Source organism: Medicago sativa, chromosome 8, assembly GCF_051527215.1.
Source record: "Medicago sativa cultivar Bolivia chromosome 8, Bolivia_mono, whole genome shotgun sequence".
NCBI classification, from domain to species: Eukaryota; Viridiplantae; Streptophyta; class Magnoliopsida; order Fabales; family Fabaceae; genus Medicago; species Medicago sativa.
The window spans coordinates 43,179,220-43,198,379 of NC_140756.1; the positions used below are offsets into that span (position 1 = coordinate 43,179,220).

The 19,160-nt window shown below is 35.7% G+C and overlaps 2 pseudogenes across 1 annotated transcript in view; both read left to right on the forward strand.

The window, feature by feature from the left end:
- LOC146899297 (proline--tRNA ligase, cytoplasmic-like) overlaps nucleotides 1-9,382 on the forward strand; it is a 28,838-nt pseudogene extending 19,456 nt beyond the window's left edge. Inside the window, exons 5-13 of the transcript XR_015023191.1 lie at nucleotides 6,052-6,144; nucleotides 6,414-6,601; nucleotides 6,889-6,955; nucleotides 7,366-7,488; nucleotides 7,579-7,731; nucleotides 7,821-8,093; nucleotides 8,201-8,419; nucleotides 8,843-8,936; nucleotides 9,076-9,382. The product of XR_015023191.1 is annotated as a proline--tRNA ligase, cytoplasmic-like (transcript). The remainder of the gene's footprint in view (nucleotides 1-6,051; nucleotides 6,145-6,413; nucleotides 6,602-6,888; nucleotides 6,956-7,365; nucleotides 7,489-7,578; nucleotides 7,732-7,820; nucleotides 8,094-8,200; nucleotides 8,420-8,842; nucleotides 8,937-9,075) is intronic.
- A 1,570-nt stretch (nucleotides 9,383-10,952) lies between these two features.
- LOC146899298 (uncharacterized) lies at nucleotides 10,953-14,740 on the forward strand (annotated as a pseudogene).
- The last annotated feature ends 4,420 nt before the right edge of the window (nucleotides 14,741-19,160 follow it).

The window sequence follows — 19,160 nt, forward strand, 5'->3', positions numbered from 1 at the left end:
AACTTCCTCCAAAGTGATAGTGCCCTCTTTGCCATAAAGCATAGTATCCTTGAAATTCTCAAAGGACCTAGGTAAAGCACACAGTAGGTGTAAGGCTTTATCCTCATCTTCCAGATTTACATCTATGTTCGCCAAATCATCAATAATCTTATTGAACTCCGTCAGTTGCTCCATTATAGGTTTTGACTCCACCATTCGGTAAAAGTAGAGTTGTTGTTTCAGACATTGTCTATGTGCTAAGGACTTGGTCATGTACAATGAATCAAGTTTATTCCACATAGACACAGCAGTAGTCTCCCTTGATACTTCTCTCAACACCTTATCACCAAGACACAGAATGATAGCACTGACCGCTTTATCATTCATCTCCGCCTTCTCAACAGGTGTCAGATGCGCAGGCATCTGTGCTTCTCCCTTCAATGCTTCAACACACTTTTGTTGAATTAGAATTGCCCTCATCTTTACCTTCCACAACCCGAAGTCGTTACTACCAGTAAACTTTTCAATATCCCACTTCGAACCCATGATACCTGGTTATTGATTTGACCTTTGCCCCACGGTGGGCGCCAATTGTTGTGAATTCGTTGTGAAAACCACACCAATAATAAAACTGATGCGTGGAGCAAATTAATACCAAGCAATCAATTGAAGCGGATGGCAAAAAATAATTCAAACAAAAATAAACAGCAAGAGATAAAGGAAGAAGAAGAAGAACACAAGAATCTGTTTACCCAGTTCGGTCTAATGATGACCTACTCTGGGGGAGAGAGCAGCTCTCCGTTCCACTATAATGATATGAGTTTCTTTACAAAGAGATATTGAAGGTTACAAGAATTAGTCTTCAAACCTAACTCTACCCTCAGTCCCAGCCTCTTCCCGTGACCAAGAGACTCAATCCTAATAGTGCTTTGTTCAAGGTGAATCAAAAACAATCCCAACCCTAGTGTTGTTGCCAAGAGAATTTCTCTATAAACCCTAGTTTGTTTGTTGGCTTCTAAACCTTGTTTTTCTACACCACATAATCATCTGATACAAGGTTTATATTTATAGTGGAAAGCATCCCTCAAAAAACCAAACGGAACAGAACCAGCCCATGAAAAAACCGTTTTTTTAACTTCTGCAGCGCAACAAATCGGGCCCCGATTTATACCATTCGGGCGCCGATTTTTACAGTATCACAGGCCTTCAGAATTAGCTCAAAATCGGGCCCCGATTGCACAGTGTTCGGGCGCCGATTTTGACAGTTCCAGGATGCATCATTTTTGAGTCATTTTCCAACAATTCTCCACCTTGACTCCAAAATGGTGATGATGCCAATTTAACCATCAATCACCTTGCTGCTCTCTCCAACCTTCATCTATGCTTCAATGAAGTTAATCAAGTCCAAGCAATGCTTGAACCTTGATCTCGGTAATGATTTGGTGAACATGTCTGCTGGATTTTCTTCCGATGCCACTTTCTCCACCATGATCTCCTTTGTCTCAATCATGTCTCTAACAAAGTGCAAACGAATGTCAATGTGCTTTGTTCTTTCATGATAGACCTGATGATTTGCCAAATGAATGGCACTTTGGCTATCACAATGTATCTTCACACACTCTTGACTAATCCCCATTTCTCCAATCATACCTTTCAACCATATGGCTTCCTTGACCCCTTCAACAAGGGCTATGTACTCTGCTTGAGTTGTTGAAAGAGCTACAACTGATTGTTGATTTGCCTTCCAAGTTACTGTTGTACCGAACAAAGTAAACACAAATCCTGATAAAGATTTTCTAGTGTCTACATTACCTGCATAGTCCGCATCCACATATCCCTCCAAAGCATCCCTTCCTGGTTGTGACCTTGTATACTTCAGACCACCTTTCAAAGTCCCATTCAAATATCTCAGAACCCACTTCAAAGCTTGCCAGTGCACTTGACCCGGATTTGCCATAAACCGACTTATCACACTTATTGCATAGGATAAGTCCGGTCTACTACAAACCATACCATACATGATGCTTCCAACCCCACTTGCATAGGGAGTACCCTCCATCTTGCTTTTCTCTTCATCGGATTGAGGACACTGCTTTATTGACAACTTTGTGTGATGACCAAGAGGAGTGCTAACGACCTTAGAATCTTTTATTCTGAACCGCTCCATCACTTTCCTCAAGTACCCTTGCTGAGATAAGAATAGCTCACCTTTGTTTCGGTCCCTTATGATATCCATACCAAGTATCCTCTTTGCATTACCAAGATCCTTCATCTCAAATTCATCATTCAATCTTTTCTTGAGCTTCTGAATCTCTTGCATGTCAGAACTTGCCATAAGAATATCATCTACATAAAGGAGAAGGTAGAGAATGACTTTCTCATTCCTCCTCATCATGTAAACACAACTATCATAGTTGCTTCTCACAAAACCAGCCTTTACTAGGAACTCATCAAACCGACGATACCACTGCCTTGGACTTTGCTTCAACCCATACAAAGATTTCTTCAACAGACATACTTTTGAATCATCTTCTACGAAACCTTCTGGTTGTTGCATATAGATAGTTTCTTCCAACTCTCCATGTAGAAATGCGGTCTTCACATCCATTTGTTCTAACTCAAGATCATACATGTTAACAATCGCCATAAGTACCCTTATAGAACAATGTTTTACCACTGGTGAAAAGATTTCATTGTAATCAATCCCTTCCACCTGAGTAAAACCCTTTGCTACAAGTCTTGCCTTATACCTTGGTGCTTCGACCCCTGGTATACCTTCTTTCTTCTTAAACACCCACTTGCTTCCCACTACCCTTTGATTCTTAGGTAATGAAACAAGTTTCCAAGTCTGGTTCTTTTCCAATGAAAGCATTTCCTCATTCATTGCCTTCAACCAATCCTTGCTTTCGTTGCTTTCTAATGCTTCCCTGAAGTTCTTTGGTTTCGAGTCTTGCAATTCTTCAGCTGCATTCAAAGCATAACAAATGAGGTCAGCATAACCGTATCTTTCAGGTGGATTAATTTGTCTCCTTATCCTATCTCTTGCTAGCTGATAGTCAGGATCAATAGTTTCTTGGCCTTCACTCTCATCAGGTACTGGAGTCTGATCCTCCCCTTCCCTTTCATCAGTGGTAGGCTCCACCTCAAACTGAATTTTCTCTATCCCTGTTTCTGAGCTTGTATCCAGGTCTTTGCACTTCATCCCCATGCGGGTCTCATCAAAAGTAACATCCCTGCTTATAATAAATTTTGATCCTCCAGGTTCCATCTTCCACAGTCTGTAACCTTTCACACCTTCAGGATAACCCATGAAAATACACTTCACAGCTCTAGCATCAAGTTTGTCCTGTCTCACATGAGCAAATGCTAAAGCTCCAAAAATTTTCAAATTAGAGTAGTCTGCCGGTCTCCCACTCCAAACCTCCATAGGTGTCTTAAGATCTATCCCTGTTGATGGACATCTGTTAATCAAATATGCTGCAGTACTAACAGCTTCTCCCCAGAAACTCTTGGACAGTCCAGCTCCCAACAACATACACCTCACACGCTCCAACAAGGTCCTGTTCATTCTTTCAGCAAGACCATTCTGTTGAGGTGTGTATGCCACGGTTCTATGCCTCTTTATACCTCGTTTCCTGCAAAACTCATTAAACTGCTCTGAAACAAACTCCAGGCCATTGTCAGTTCTCAACACTTTCAGTTTAGTTCCAATCTGATTTTCTACAAGTGTATGCCATTCTTTAAATTTTTCAAAAGCGTCACTTTTATTCTTCAGAATGTAAACCCATACCCTTCTAGAATAGTCATCAATAATAGACATGAAATATGAACCTCCCCCATGAGTTTTAACTGATGCTGGACCCCAAAGATCCGAATGAACATACTCAAAAAGCCTACTAGATTTATGCACACCCACCCCAAACTTCACCTTGTGTTGTTTGCCTAATGTGCAATTATCACAGAAATCTAGTTTGTTCAATTTTTCATTCCCTAGCAAACCTTGTTTAGCTAGCTCAACTAAACCCCTCTCACTGACATGACCTAACCTCAAATGCCACAGTTTAGTTATGTCCAGAGTGTCTACACTAGCAACCGATGCATGACCTATAACAGTGGAACCATCTAAAATATATAAACCATGTATTTTAGACCCTTTAGCTATAACTAATGCACCATGAGAAATTCTCATCATACCACGTTCAATTCTAGTACAATATCCTAGACCATCAAACATGCTTATAGATATTAAATTTCTCTTAAGTTCAGGAATATACCTCACATCCTTCAAAAGGAAATCACGATCATCAAACATTTTGAGACGGATAGTACCCATACCTTGAATTTTGCAAGCCTTATTGTTACCAAGGCGAACAACTCCACCTTCTTTCAGCTCCAAAGTTTCAAAGTACTCCTTTCTCGGACAGATGTGATAAGAGCACCCAGAGTCCAAGACCCAACCCTTTTCAGGTTCCCAACTTGTCACAGTTAGTGCTCCAACACTCTCATAACCTTCCTCTTCACTTGCAATCTGAACGGATGGATTACCACTTCCATTGCCCTTTCTCTCCGGACAATCCTTCTTGAAGTGACCATAGTTGTGACAAAGAAAACATTTGTACTTTGTTTTATTATCACCACCCTTTGGCCTAGACTTTGACCTGGAATTCTTGCCTTTCCCCTTTCCTCTGTTTTCACTTCTCCCCCTTGAGACATTCAAGCCTTCTCCACTATCATCAACCTTCAACTCTTTGAACTTGGTCAACTCTTTGGTTCTCAAAGCTGCTTGAACTTCCTCCAAAGTGATAGTGCCCTCTTTGCCATAAAGCATAGTATCCTTGAAATTCTCAAAGGACCTAGGTAAAGCACACAGTAGGTGTAAGGCTTTATCCTCATCTTCCAGATTTACATCTATGTTCGCCAAATCATCAATAATCTTATTGAACTCCGTCAGTTGCTCCATTATAGGTTTTGACTCCACCATTCGGTAAAAGTAGAGTTGTTGTTTCAGACATTGTCTATGTGCTAAGGACTTGGTCATGTACAATGAATCAAGTTTATTCCACATAGACACAGCAGTAGTCTCCCTTGATACTTCTCTCAACACCTTATCACCAAGACACAGAATGATAGCACTGACCGCTTTATCATTCATCTCCGCCTTCTCAACAGGTGTCAGATGCGCAGGCATCTGTGCTTCTCCCTTCAATGCTTCAACACACTTTTGTTGAATTAGAATTGCCCTCATCTTTACCTTCCACAACCCGAAGTCGTTACTACCAGTAAACTTTTCAATATCCCACTTCGAACCCATGATACCTGGTTATTGATTTGACCTTTGCCCCACGGTGGGCGCCAATTGTTGTGAATTCGTTGTGAAAACCACACCAATAATAAAACTGATGCGTGGAGCAAATTAATACCAAGCAATCAATTGAAGCGGATGGCAAAAAATAATTCAAACAAAAATAAACAGCAAGAGATAAAGGAAGAAGAAGAAGAACACAAGAATCTGTTTACCCAGTTCGGTCTAATGATGACCTACTCTGGGGGAGAGAGCAGCTCTCCGTTCCACTATAATGATATGAGTTTCTTTACAAAGAGATATTGAAGGTTACAAGAATTAGTCTTCAAACCTAACTCTACCCTCAGTCCCAGCCTCTTCCCGTGACCAAGAGACTCAATCCTAATAGTGCTTTGTTCAAGGTGAATCAAAAACAATCCCAACCCTAGTGTTGTTGCCAAGAGAATTTCTCTATAAACCCTAGTTTGTTTGTTGGCTTCTAAACCTTGTTTTTCTACACCACATAATCATCTGATACAAGGTTTATATTTATAGTGGAAAGCATCCCTCAAAAAACCAAACGGAACAGAACCGGCCCATGAAAAAACCGTTTTTTTAACTTCTGCAGCGCAACAAATCGGGCCCCGATTTATACCATTCGGGCGCCGATTTTTACAGTATCTCAGGCCTTCAGAATTAGCTCAAAATCGGGCCCCGATTGCACAGTGTTCGGGCGCCGATTTTGACAGTTCCAGGATACATCATTTTTGAGTCATTTTCCAACAATAAAGAAAATGAATGTTGAGAACTGCTACTTCCCTATGTTTGTGCTAGAAGGTCATTTGAAAAAGGAGGAGGCCCATTATGACAGTTTTAAGCCAGAGGTGAGAGTTTTTAAGTTTGTTGGGTTGGTCTATTTAACATTTTCCTTGCTTATCATGCTTATTGGTTTTCTCCTAAATATTTGAAAATCATTGCATTATTAAACCATTTGTTGGTTCCTAATTATTTTTTTAATGTTTCTCATTTTACCGGTGTTGTTGTGTTAAAATGACTGCTTTTAACGATTTTCTTTATAATACTATGTAAAATCCATTGGTTCTTTTGAGGACATTATTATGATTTTTCTGATTATATCTTGTTCGTTTTCTAGGTTGCTTGGGTAACAAAGTCTGGACAGTCTGATTTGGAAACTCATCTTGCTCTTCGTCCGAGTAGTGAAACGATAATGTATCCCTATTACTCCAAGTGGATAAGGGGACACCGCGACTTGCCTTTGAAACTTAATCAATGGTGTAATGCGGTTAGATGGGTGGCTGGAGATCTCACACCATTCATCAGGCACTTTTTTTTTTTACCATGTTTTCCTTTCTCTAAATTAAACAATGTGCTGACCACCAGAACATAATCACAATTTTCAAGCTTTAATCATGAGGCTTAAAAAATTTCAAAAATGGATAATATGCATTTTGATTATATATATGTCTCACATAATACCTTAAAATTTTGCTCATATTTTTTTTGTTTTTTGAATCGGTTACAATATTTTTTTTATCACGCACATCTACTTTGTATTAGAACTTGCATATATAGTATATTTTAAGTAGTTAGACAAATTTTGATTGCAGGAATCGTGAGTTTCTTTGGCATGAAGGACACAGTGCTTTTGCTTCTGAGGAAGAAGCACATTCAGAGGTATTCCATCAAGTAGTTGTTTTAGGAATTTGCCTTAATATTTGCATATTTGGCTGTAATGAGTCTCCTATATTGTGTTTTGTGAACAATTTCCTTTGCATTTTTTAATGTTTTAAAAATGTTTTTTTTTCTTGTAAAAAATATGATTTTTTGTCACTACCTTCGCTTGCTTAAATTAGTTATCGTTTTATTTTTGGTACATACAATCTACTGATACTAACACATTTGCACTAATCAAACCCGGAGATAAATTGTCTTTCATATGAGGATGAGGATGGTATCATGTGGATTGATCCTTTCTCTTCACATTTATATATCTGTATTCCATAAATGTGTCATTAATGAGCACAAAGTGTATATTTTTAAAGTTGTGTTGTTTTTTCAAAATACTCTGGATTGTTGTTTTACAGGCTCTCGAGATATTGGAATTATATAGGCATATATACGAAGAGTATTTGGCAGTTCCTGTCATAAAGGGTACGAAAAGTGTAGGGGATACTTGTGGCGGTGCAATTTTCACCAATGTAGTTGAGGTATATGTCAACATTATGATGTAGACGCTGATATGTTGTTTGAATGGTACATTGAAGGCTTATAAAATCTTTGATGTTCAATTTTTCTAGGCTTTTATTCCAAACATTGGTCGTGGGATACAAGGTGCAGCTACCCATTGTTTGGGACAAAAGTTTGCTGAGAAGTTTGAGGTAAACTTTGAAGATGAGAAGGGAGAGAAAACAATGGTTTGGCAGAACTCATGGGGCTATTCTACTCGAACGGTAAACTTTTAATGTCTAAACTCTAAAGTATACCGTATACATCTCTGTATATATATGATTAACATTTATATTTCTTTATGTTGTAACAGATTGGAGTGATGGTGATGGTTCATGGTGATGACAAGGGATTGGTGCTACCTCCTAAAGTAGCATCAATTCAAGTCATTGTGATTCCAGTGCCTTACAAAGACGCTGATTGTCAAGGAATCAATGATGCTTGTTAAACAATTGTGAATATGTTGTTTGAAGAAAAAATTCGTGCCGAGTTAGATTCTAGAGATAACTATTCTCTTGAAAGGAAGTATTCTGAATGGGAAATGAAAGGTGTCCCTCTAATAATTGAAATTGGAGCAAATAAACAGGTTATTAACGTTGTCATGTTATTGCACTTGTATTCTTTCATATGTCATTATGCTTTTATCTTTTATGTTCAATGCAAACATCAATAAACCTTTTCAATTTTGCATAGGTTTGTGTTGTTCGACGTGATAATGGTGCAAAGATTGACATTGCTAATGCTGATTTAGTTGAAGAAATAAAAAAGTTGCTCAATAATGTTCAACAAAATATGTTGGATGTTGCAAAACAGAAACGAGATGAATGCATTCAAGTCATACATACATGGGATGAGTTTGTAAAAGCTTTGAATCAAAGGAAGATTATCTTAGCTCCTTGGTGTGATGAGAAGGTAGAAATTGTGTATTTTCTTATGCAATTAAATCCATACCTATAATAATTCAAAATGTTTCCCTATACTGAAGTCTAAATTTATGAAGAACTGGCACATGCACTTGTACATAGATATTCATAAAGAACCGATGCATATGCACTGTTACATAAATATTGGTAGTTGAAAATATAGGTTGGCAATACAATTATATATAATTAGATGAAATAAAATGAGCACTATTTATAAAAATCTAAATTTAGAATTAGATTTATATATTCAATACCAAATCAGCATAACTTGTTGAGTATTACATTTTTATAAGGTGTCTCACCAAAAAATACCAAGAGAAATCATTAACAATTTGAACAATTCTACGGTTGTGTTGTGTTTTAGCAAACTAAAAATAAAATGTTATTTAAAAGGTGCTTTCTTGGTATTCAGAGGGTAGAGTTAGATGTTGAAGAATGGACAAAGAAAGAGATGGAAGCAGCAAAGATTCTCTGTAGTCCCTTTGATCAGCCAGAACTCCTAGAAGGTATGAATAATCCTTATTCCAATGTTTGTGTTATGTGGTTGAATTTAAACAACTGCTAGTTAAAATCTGTATGCATTTACTCTCTATTGTATCACAATTGATCCTGATGTTGCTTAATTGTGTGTTGTTGGTTTTACAGGCACCAAGTGCTTTAAATCGGGTAAGCCTGCAAAGAAGTGGTCATACTGGGGCCGAAGTTACTAGTTGTGGAACATGACCAAATATTTGTTTTATTAATATGTTTTTGATTGTGGGTTAGTGTTGGAAAATTAGACAAACATTTTTTTTAGGCCCCCTTAATATCTTTAAGGCTTTCTAAATACACATCTGGTAGTTATATACCAAATGTATGTTTTTCAAAAAAGTTACATCTGGTATCTACAATGTTATGGACCAAATATTTTCTCTTCAATGTTATGGACACGCACGACAACCGCTAACAACAATGTGTGCAATTTCTAACTTTGTTAAGCACAAATTCAAAGAGAAGAAAAGGAAGACTAGAAGAGTAATGATACATTGACCACTCACATCTTCTACGACCACACTCAAATGTGACACGTGGTCATGTGACTCTCAACACTACACCTAACACTCTTTTATATTGGTGTCAACGTAACATTATTGAAAAAAATACCATGAAATGCACACTTGAAAACATAAGAGCATAAATCTGAAAACAAAAAAAATGGTTAAATAATCAATCTGAAAATAAAAAAATGGCAAACTTGAAATGAAATGGCAGCAAGCACAAATTTGGTTATAAATTAATATTAAGAAATTAGGAGATAAATATCGCAAAATCAACTAATATGGGATGATAAATTGATGCCATATAGCATATCGCAAAATAAATCATTGATGAAAAGTCAATGATATTGGAATCAAAATGGTGCACTATAGTATTAGTTTATACTCCCTCCATTCCTTTGTAACTACCACTTTTACTGAAAGTTTTTGTTTCTGATTAACTATTACTTTCAAAGTTCAATGTACATTCCTTACTAATTTATTGCAAAGAGAGAAATATATGAAATATGATATTAAATAATCAAGGATATTATAGGCAAAACATAAACTTTTTTTTTTGTTGACAAAAACAAAATGATAAATCGAGAGATTACTGTTGGTGTAAGCCCTAGAGGCCAATAGTTTATGTTAAACATTATCTTATGTATCATGACTTTTATTGTTGAATAATATATGACAATCTTTATTATATTTGTATAATGTTAATAAAGTCCATAGAATAGATAGTTCGTGTAATAATATATTAAGTGTGACTTAATCATGAGATTACATTATCATTAAGAACGCTATTCTTAAATGTATCCGTAGTCAAAGCTTTAATATGAATAAATGATAATAATAAAGCGTCGAGACTATTATGTATGTAGACTGATGACCGCATCTCATGGGTCATAGATATGAGATATGAAGTATATACATAGGTATAAATATTAGGAGTTATATTTATACAGGATTGACCCACCGTGAGAATACTACATAGTAAGTTATGAAATTGTCATAAGATATTGTCACAATGATAATAGTGTATATCGCTCTTAGTCCTGAAACCACTGTGATCCCTAGATGTGGACTCAAGTGCTTTGTTGCCATTCTAACGTTGTCTGTAAAAGGATAACCATAACGTTGGTTGATGGGTACTTGATGAATCATTTGGATATGAAAAAAGTTGTTCATTTTCTATCAACAAGTTAAGAACAGCATCACCCACATATTCCAACTACTCATAAGATAACTATTTCCAGCACTGTAAGTGCTACGTCTGAAAGCCTCTTCCAATAAGTGCTTATTCTTAAACTCATATCCTATGATTGCTTCCACTATTCAACGGGGCGGATAAATGTTGTTGATGGTGGTGCTGTTCTTTTTCTTGTTTAGGAGATAGTTCTTCTTTGTCATCGTTGTTGTTGTTGGTGGTGTCTTCTTTCTCTTGCTTAGGAGATAGTTCTTCTTTGTTGTCTATTTAGAGTGCATGCGTTTGGATGAGAAATGCTTCTTCTTGCTCTTTGTATGCTCGAGATCCTTCCATGGTGCGCAGTTGTGTTGTTGTTTGTGAGAGTTACATTAGCATACAAAGACCAAGAAGAAGCACTTCTCATCCAAACACATGCACTCAAAATATACAATAGAGAAGAACCATCTCCTAAGCAAGAGAAAAAAGACACTAACAACACGATGACAAAGAAGAACTATCTCCTAAACAAGAAAAAGAAGACACAACACCCATCAACAACAACATTTATTTGCCCCGTTGAATAGTGGAAGCAATCATAGGATATGAGTTTAAGAATAAGCACTTATTGGAAGAGGCTTTCACACATAACACTTACGGTGCTGAAAATGACTTATCTTATGAGCGGTTGGAATACGTGGGTGATGTTGTTCTTAACAAAGTAACAATTTTTTTTTTCATATCCAAATTTGAAACCGGGTATTTTGACTCCATTACGATCCAAGAATGTGGACTCTGAAAAAAACTGGCAACTTATCAAACATGGGTTGGATCGTTATTTGCGACACAAAAACCCTCAATTTGGAGAGCAGGTAAGTATTTATTGGCTAATTAATTTCTCCTTATCCTGCTTATAGTGATAAGGAGGAGCCATCAGGTCATAGAGTATCGAAGTTCCAACACAAGTGCATGTATCTGAACGGAAAACCTTTAGTAGCTTTCTCTGAAAGCCTGTGGAACATTAGCTTCTAAGGCCACAAATACAGCCACACTCCACTAGTCACTATTACTGATGCAATTGAATCAAAATTTGACACATATGATGAGCTCAAGGGGAAAAAGAAATCTGATTATGGAATCTCGATGGGATTTTGAAGTACATAGGATACATGAAATCAAACATGTGAAACAATGTAACTTTTTTCTTTTTTTAACAAAAATAAATGAAATCAATACATATAAAATAAGTGGCTTTTTATATCCCTAAAAAAAAAAAGTGGCTTTTTATTTGTATAGATGCACGTACTCGAGGCATAGATGACTGGAATGTGTGTGCTTTTGTCTGTGCTTGTAACCATCGCATCTTAAAATTGTTGGTTTTGGATTTCCAAGCAATTGTATTTAGATTTTGATGTCTATTTTGAAAAAGAATATTCATCTATCGAAGTTGTTACTAGGTTTGAATCACGACTAGGTTGCTATGTTTTGTGGCACTGTCCAAAATTGTGAAAGGCGTGACTATCAACCACGTCGCCTTCACGATAAGGCTCCATGATAAAACAAATCAATTAAGGTACTATGACCATTCTACTATAATATTGTGACCTCTCAAATATGTCCACTCAAATATGTGTTACCACCATTCTAACATTTAATATCTTTAAATATCAATACGATATTTCAACCAGTCAAATATTGTGTTACCACCATTCTAACCTCTAACTTCTCCAAGAATTGAAAAAGAATATATTATTAAGATCATTCTTAATTTTCGAAGGGACAATATACCTCAAAGGGGACTATGATCTTAAAAATACTACTTATTTTGAAGGGACATAAATTATCAAAGGGACTATACTCGGGACATAAATTATCGAAGGGACTATGCTCTTGAGACCATTCTTAATTCCAAAGGGACTTTATATCTAGAAAGGGTCTATGGCCTTAAGAACACTCTTAATTTTGAGGAAACAAAAAAAAGAGATGAAGAGAAGAAAGATGCTCTTAATTATGAGGGAACAAAAAAAAAAAAAGATGAAAAGAAGAAAGACTCGTCAATACAAGTCTATGAGGGAGAGAGAAGAAAATAATTCAAAGTTTCAGAATATTTTTTGATGTGTGGAATGAACTATGCGACCTCTCTATTAATAGAAAAAATTCACAACTAATACATGAGAAACTTTAGGTACAAGTAATTCACATATTAAATCTAGTACAAAAATATTTCAAACTCAATATCAAAATATATTACAAAAATATATTATATTGAGTACCAAAATATATTTTAGATCAAGTACCAAAATATATTAGATTGCATACCAAACTATTTTAGATTGTACACCAGAATATTACAGATTACATTCCAAAATATTTTAAAAAAACTTGGGGTCTAAAAAAACACTTTCTAATAATGATTAAATTAATTATTTAATTTAACATTTCCAAATAATAAAATATGTAAATATATATTTTTTTTTCTCTAGTGCATACTTCGTTCACGTAATTATGTACCCCATTAAAAATACACCTCCATTATATAAACACTACTAATGTGTGTAATTTATTCAACGTGGGACTTCCACTTTTTCAATTCACCAAATGTTTTATGAAATATTTAACCTTGTATTATATCACCGGACAATAGAATGGACGCTATTTGAACCAAAAATAATAAGAATGAAAACTATAAACATGGCATAATATTACAATACATGTCTCAAAATTGTAAAGGAAAAGGTATCATAATCTCAGATTAATAATCAAAATGAGACAGACATGTAAATTCAAATCAAGTAAGACTAACAATCTAACAAGATGGTATGTTTTCTGCTTAAAAAAATGATGGCTTTATTACATTCCACACCTTTTGCAGGCAAACCTCTTCCATTGGCAATCATAATGCTAGCAATTATTTGCTGCATTTCCAAATATCCTCCTTTTTATAGAAATCTAGATGTAAACCTGCGCGTTGTGTAGGTGCGTAAATAAATGATTTGGCATCTAAAAATTATGAAATATATTTTACAACAAATTAGTGTGTCCATATCAACATAGGAAATAGACTCCAATTGAGAGATAAATCATAAAATTATATAGTAAGCCGGTAGTGAATGACACACTTGAGGGATAAAGCATAACATAATGAATTTGAAGTCATTAACTCTAGTTGCAGATCACACATGAAAAATTTACCAAACTATCATGTTAGTTTCATCACGAGCAAGTAAATCTTGTATCATATCAATCTTTAGGTAGATCATCAATACTTTATGCTAGTCATTATATATGCATCATGTATCATATCACACATTGTATTAAACAACTTGTCAGCTTTGTGAGTAGCATGCCATTTGTCAACTTTGAGTCTTGAATCAATTAATATTTAGGAAATACGAACTTGTCACTTGATGATATTTGTTTTTAAACAACTTGTTCATCAACTGACGATTAATTGTTTTTCAGTTGGACTGGCAAAACTTTTGTTTCCCATGGAAGAAAAGGTTGTGATGGATATCACTTCAATTGATGGGACATCTGAATTTACTCCAAATTTGGGTGGTTACCAGAGGACAACTATGGACTTGAATGCGGCACCTTTTAAAATAAAAGAGGAGCATCTAATTCGGATGAAGGCATTGTCTACAGCAGGTAATATATACATTTTTCCCATCTTTCCTTTAATTTTTTTGAGTAATTTCCTAAAGGTCGAAGGCTCAAAGTAATTCTTATCAACCATTGTATTTAAATCTAAAATGTTTCCGTTCTATTTTTCTTTCTTTACTTGTATCTATCTGGTTCGGTTCGAAAACAATTGATATAGGGACCAATTTTCATTATAAGTTAGATTTTAGTCACCATTTATTTGTTAAATTTTGCAAATTTATGCTTATATTTTATTTTGATTTTTTGGTCATCTTGAGCAGTGGAGTTGGGGAAACGGTTCTTCCCTCGTTGCTCGGAAGTGTTGAACAAGATCATGGATGACGATGACCTATCGCAGCTTGCATGCATGGGTCATGACAGTCCCGAAGACCGACAAGTGAAGCGCAGACGATACGCGGAGCCACAAGAAGTTCTTAATAAGGTCTTCCATGAGGACAAATAGGAGTTTGATAAATCTGGCATGTCTTTATCATCCTCATCCACGTCAATAGGAATGCCAAGGGCTAATAATAGTATGATAGCAATGAATCATTGATGAAGATATAATAATGTACTATGAGGTGTATACTTTCTTTTATAGTGATTTCATTGGTCTTAAAAGGAATAAAGGTGTGAAAGTTTTTACATCATAGAATCATTGTTTTGTCAAGAAAAAAAAAACCATTGTTGTTAACTATTTTTTACTGAAGTGTATCTTCACATCCATTTGAGTCTTGAGATAATTAGCAGAATTTTAAACCAGGAACTAATTTAATTGGTCAAAACGTTTTCTGAAAGGCACATGAAACTTCGACTTCCACCCATCGTCCCACTATGTTCATCAATATCTGCTTTACGAATAGAAGCACCCTCCGTCTTCTATATCATAGTAACAGGAGCGGCACAAGAAATACCCAAGTGATCGAGTCCAACAAAAACAAAAACAAAAATAAACTGATAAAATTATTGTAGAAACTGTTTATCTTTATTCCAAGCAAATGGAATTTCTATGAAATGAATTGCATGCATAGTAGACGCCATTTCGTAGAAATTCTGTAAAATCCCACTCGACGATTATTGGAATATTACCCGTCAAACGTGTCAGATGACAAATATTTAAGGAAAATAATAATAATGGAAATGTTTATTACGAAGTGATAGGCAAACACGAGTTAAGTACCAGTGTCGTATAAACACGTTTAAGACGAAAGGCATTTTAGTACTTTCACGCATAGGGGGTATTTATGTGATTTTGGCCCAAATTATCTTCACAATTCTTATCCTTTCTCTCTTTAGGTTTGAGGAAAACAATTCTCTCCTCCTTCTCTCTTCTCCCACGCCCCTCTCCCTCTTTCTATCCATCAATCCTTCCAAAATCTTCCTCTTTTCATGACAAGCTTGCACACTATGTTCCCTCATGATCTATTAAGCTTACGGAAGCTTGGTTTTTTGTTTGATTTTTCTACTTCTCCTCACAAGAAGAGATTCAAGGCTAGGGTTTGGTTATGATAAAGTTGGAGCTTAAACTTGTGCATGATATGGTTTCAACTTGATCAAAGAAGCAACATGAAGCTTGGATTGAGATGATTTCACTACTCTTCCTTACAAAGAGAATTTCATGAGATTAGGGTTTCAAGAAAAGCAAGAAGTGGGATTGAGATTGACTATGGTATGTATGGCAAAATTAGAAGCTACTAGAGTATGGGTTGTGATTCTTGGTAGACTTGGAGCTTTGGATGCAAGTTGAAGCAAGGAAGAAGCTAGGGTTTTGAAAAAGGTGAAGTGGAAGTGATGCTTGGAGGCTTGGGAATCATGTGCAGTTTTGATTAGGTGAGCTCTATAGATAGTTACCCACCCTTGGGATCGTGTGATATGTAACACCCTATTTTTATTAAGCGGTAAAACGCGCGAATACATCAGAAATATTCTAGAAATAGATGCTACGTCTCAAAATAAACCACAATACATACATGCATAAAGATCATGTTACACAACATAGCAGCTGACATACTTAAAAATCATAAACATCTCCAGATCTCAATAAAATACAATTGTATTCTCCAAATCTCAAATAACAAATAACATCTCAACTCCAAAATACATGGTCCAAAAATAAAAACCAACATGCAAGAACTACCCTAGATCAGAGCCCTAATCTAGACGCTTGCATATAAAAGAGGAACTCCACTCCTCGGCATCATCAAACAAACAACTAAGCATCCTGCACGCCGTCTACCCGTCCATACAGAAAGGTAGGCGGTCCACCACAGACCACTGAGGGTTAGCATTATATCATCATAATCCACGAAAAACATTTATCATGAACATTGGAAATGAAAGAATATATTCAAGAATAACAATCCATACATATATTCATAAGTAATCACAACACATGCATATTATCATTCCAAGTTCATCTCCACAAGTGTATCATACACGTATCAGATATACATAACCCTCCCTCCTAGAATACTAGCATCACATGATTATTATTATCCCTCATCACTTACATTTCAAGCTATCACATTATTACCATAGCATAACATGCATATTCAACCTCTAATCAAGTCATCAACAAAAGCTCATCATTTATCAACATCAATCAATAATCACATCACTTACCTCATTACTCAATTCAGCATGCTTAATTCAACAAGTACAATTCATCATTTCAAGTTACAAGCAATCAATCATCATCATCAAAGAAATCACCACATCTTATGTATATACATATACAATTCTCACCTCATCATTATCATCCAATCAATTATCATCAAATAGATTCACCAAGTGTATAAGTACAAACAAATAAGACATGCAATTAGAGCATAAATCAATTATTCACAACCATCCACAAAATCCACCAATGTACTTATACATCAATCCACACAATCACAACATTCACCAAATTTCACCAACACACAATTCACCAAGTCATATATTCAATTATGACACAACTCATCAACTATTCAAATGCATGCAATGTTCTAGACTCTTCTCTAGATGCATGTGGTACCAAAACACATCAAGGTCGTCACCTTCGATGCAACAAAAACATCGTACTCACCTCAATTGGATATAAAATCCGCCACCATCAGTCTTGGATATAAAATCCACCACCATCAGTCATGAATGCATGAACATATGACTCAACTACAAATGCATATGTTCACACAAACAATAATCACCTCAACATCACCAATATTTGTATATATGCAATCATCAACAATTCACCTCCACATAACATATATACAATCACCGACAACATTCACAATACAAGCAACATATTGTTGTCACACACATATACATCACCAATCATCTCCACATAAATCGACATATAGTTGCCACATTTCCATATAATTCTTTACAATCCAAATAAAGGAACAAATACAACATATGATCACAAACATCGTATTCATCACTCAATAACCATTCATACACCATTTCATAGTCATATTAATCTATTCATAAAGGGTTCATAAGCAATTGGCTCTCAAAAATCATTTTATACCAAGTTCGTCTCCAAAAAAACACAACGTTGAAAATAATTGAGCACCTAAGCCAAAACCAAGTAAACGAGCTCGATTGCCTATGCCATGTATCCTCACAAGTCACACATATGTGCAGTAGAGGTTACATAAGCATTTCATCGGTCAAATACGATGAATTCATAAAAATCACAAAGTTCGTCTCACCGAAACACTTTTCAAGAAATTTTCCATTTTCTAAGCAAAACAAGTTAAATCCCTCACCTCATAGTTTAAATACTACTAAACACCTTAATTGAACTCATAAAACATAAGTTTGAAGTTTGGAAACAATCCAAAGGGTTTGGGTCGATTTAGAAATAGTTATGCGGATTTTTCGTAAAATTTTCTCTAAGACCTCCTCGGAGTATTTGCCTCATAACTCAAAAACCAAGAATCATTTTCAAGTCAAATCAAAGCCATTGGAAAGCTAACAAAATTATCTACAACTTTCATGTTTACACCGAAAGCCAATTCAAAACAGAAACGAAGGAAAAAGACGCAAGAACGCGAAACAGGGGATACTGCCACTGTGCAGCTCGCCGTGGCGAGTAAATCTACTCGCGAGGCGAGTAAGCTCACCGAAAGCACCTCCTGCTCGCCTCCAACTCGCCTCCCACTCGCTGTGGCGAGTTGGGACAGTCCTGTTACGAGAAAAACTCACTTTTTCACCCCAAAACCCCAATTTTGACTTCCCAAAGCTCAAATTTGATCCCAAAGTTTGTCTAAACATTTCTAAACATGAAAAGACACTCAATTCCATATAAAATTTGCCCCAAAACATTCTCTAAACAAAAATCATCATTTGACCCATTTTTCAACAAACATTCAAAAACAACACAAAGTCATATCAAACTCTCCAATTATGATTACCCAATGTTTTAATCATCAACAACAACATATATCAGCAACAACAGTAGCTATATCTCATGAATTTACCAACAATTCATCACAACATATCATATCACCATTTTTGGACAAAAATGCAAAGTATACATATAACCACCACTTAAGCATGTAATTTCATCACTAACAACTCAATTATCATTCAAATTACATACTCAAACATTGCATCAAAACATGAACACGAATTTGAAAACAAATAGGTTCAATTCAACAATTTTACAAAAATGGGTAAAGAGAAAAAGTTGTGAATTATGGTTGAAACCTAACCCTCTTACCTCTAACACCAAGATTCTCTAACCCAAGCTTCAATTTTGCTCCTAGATGTTGAATCCCTCTTTGCCTTCTAACCCTTGTTGTTGTTGTTGCCTCTAGTCTCTATCTCTATCTCTTTCTCAAATGAAATGAAATGAATAATGTTTGTAAAACCTAGTTTTACCAACAACTAGAGTT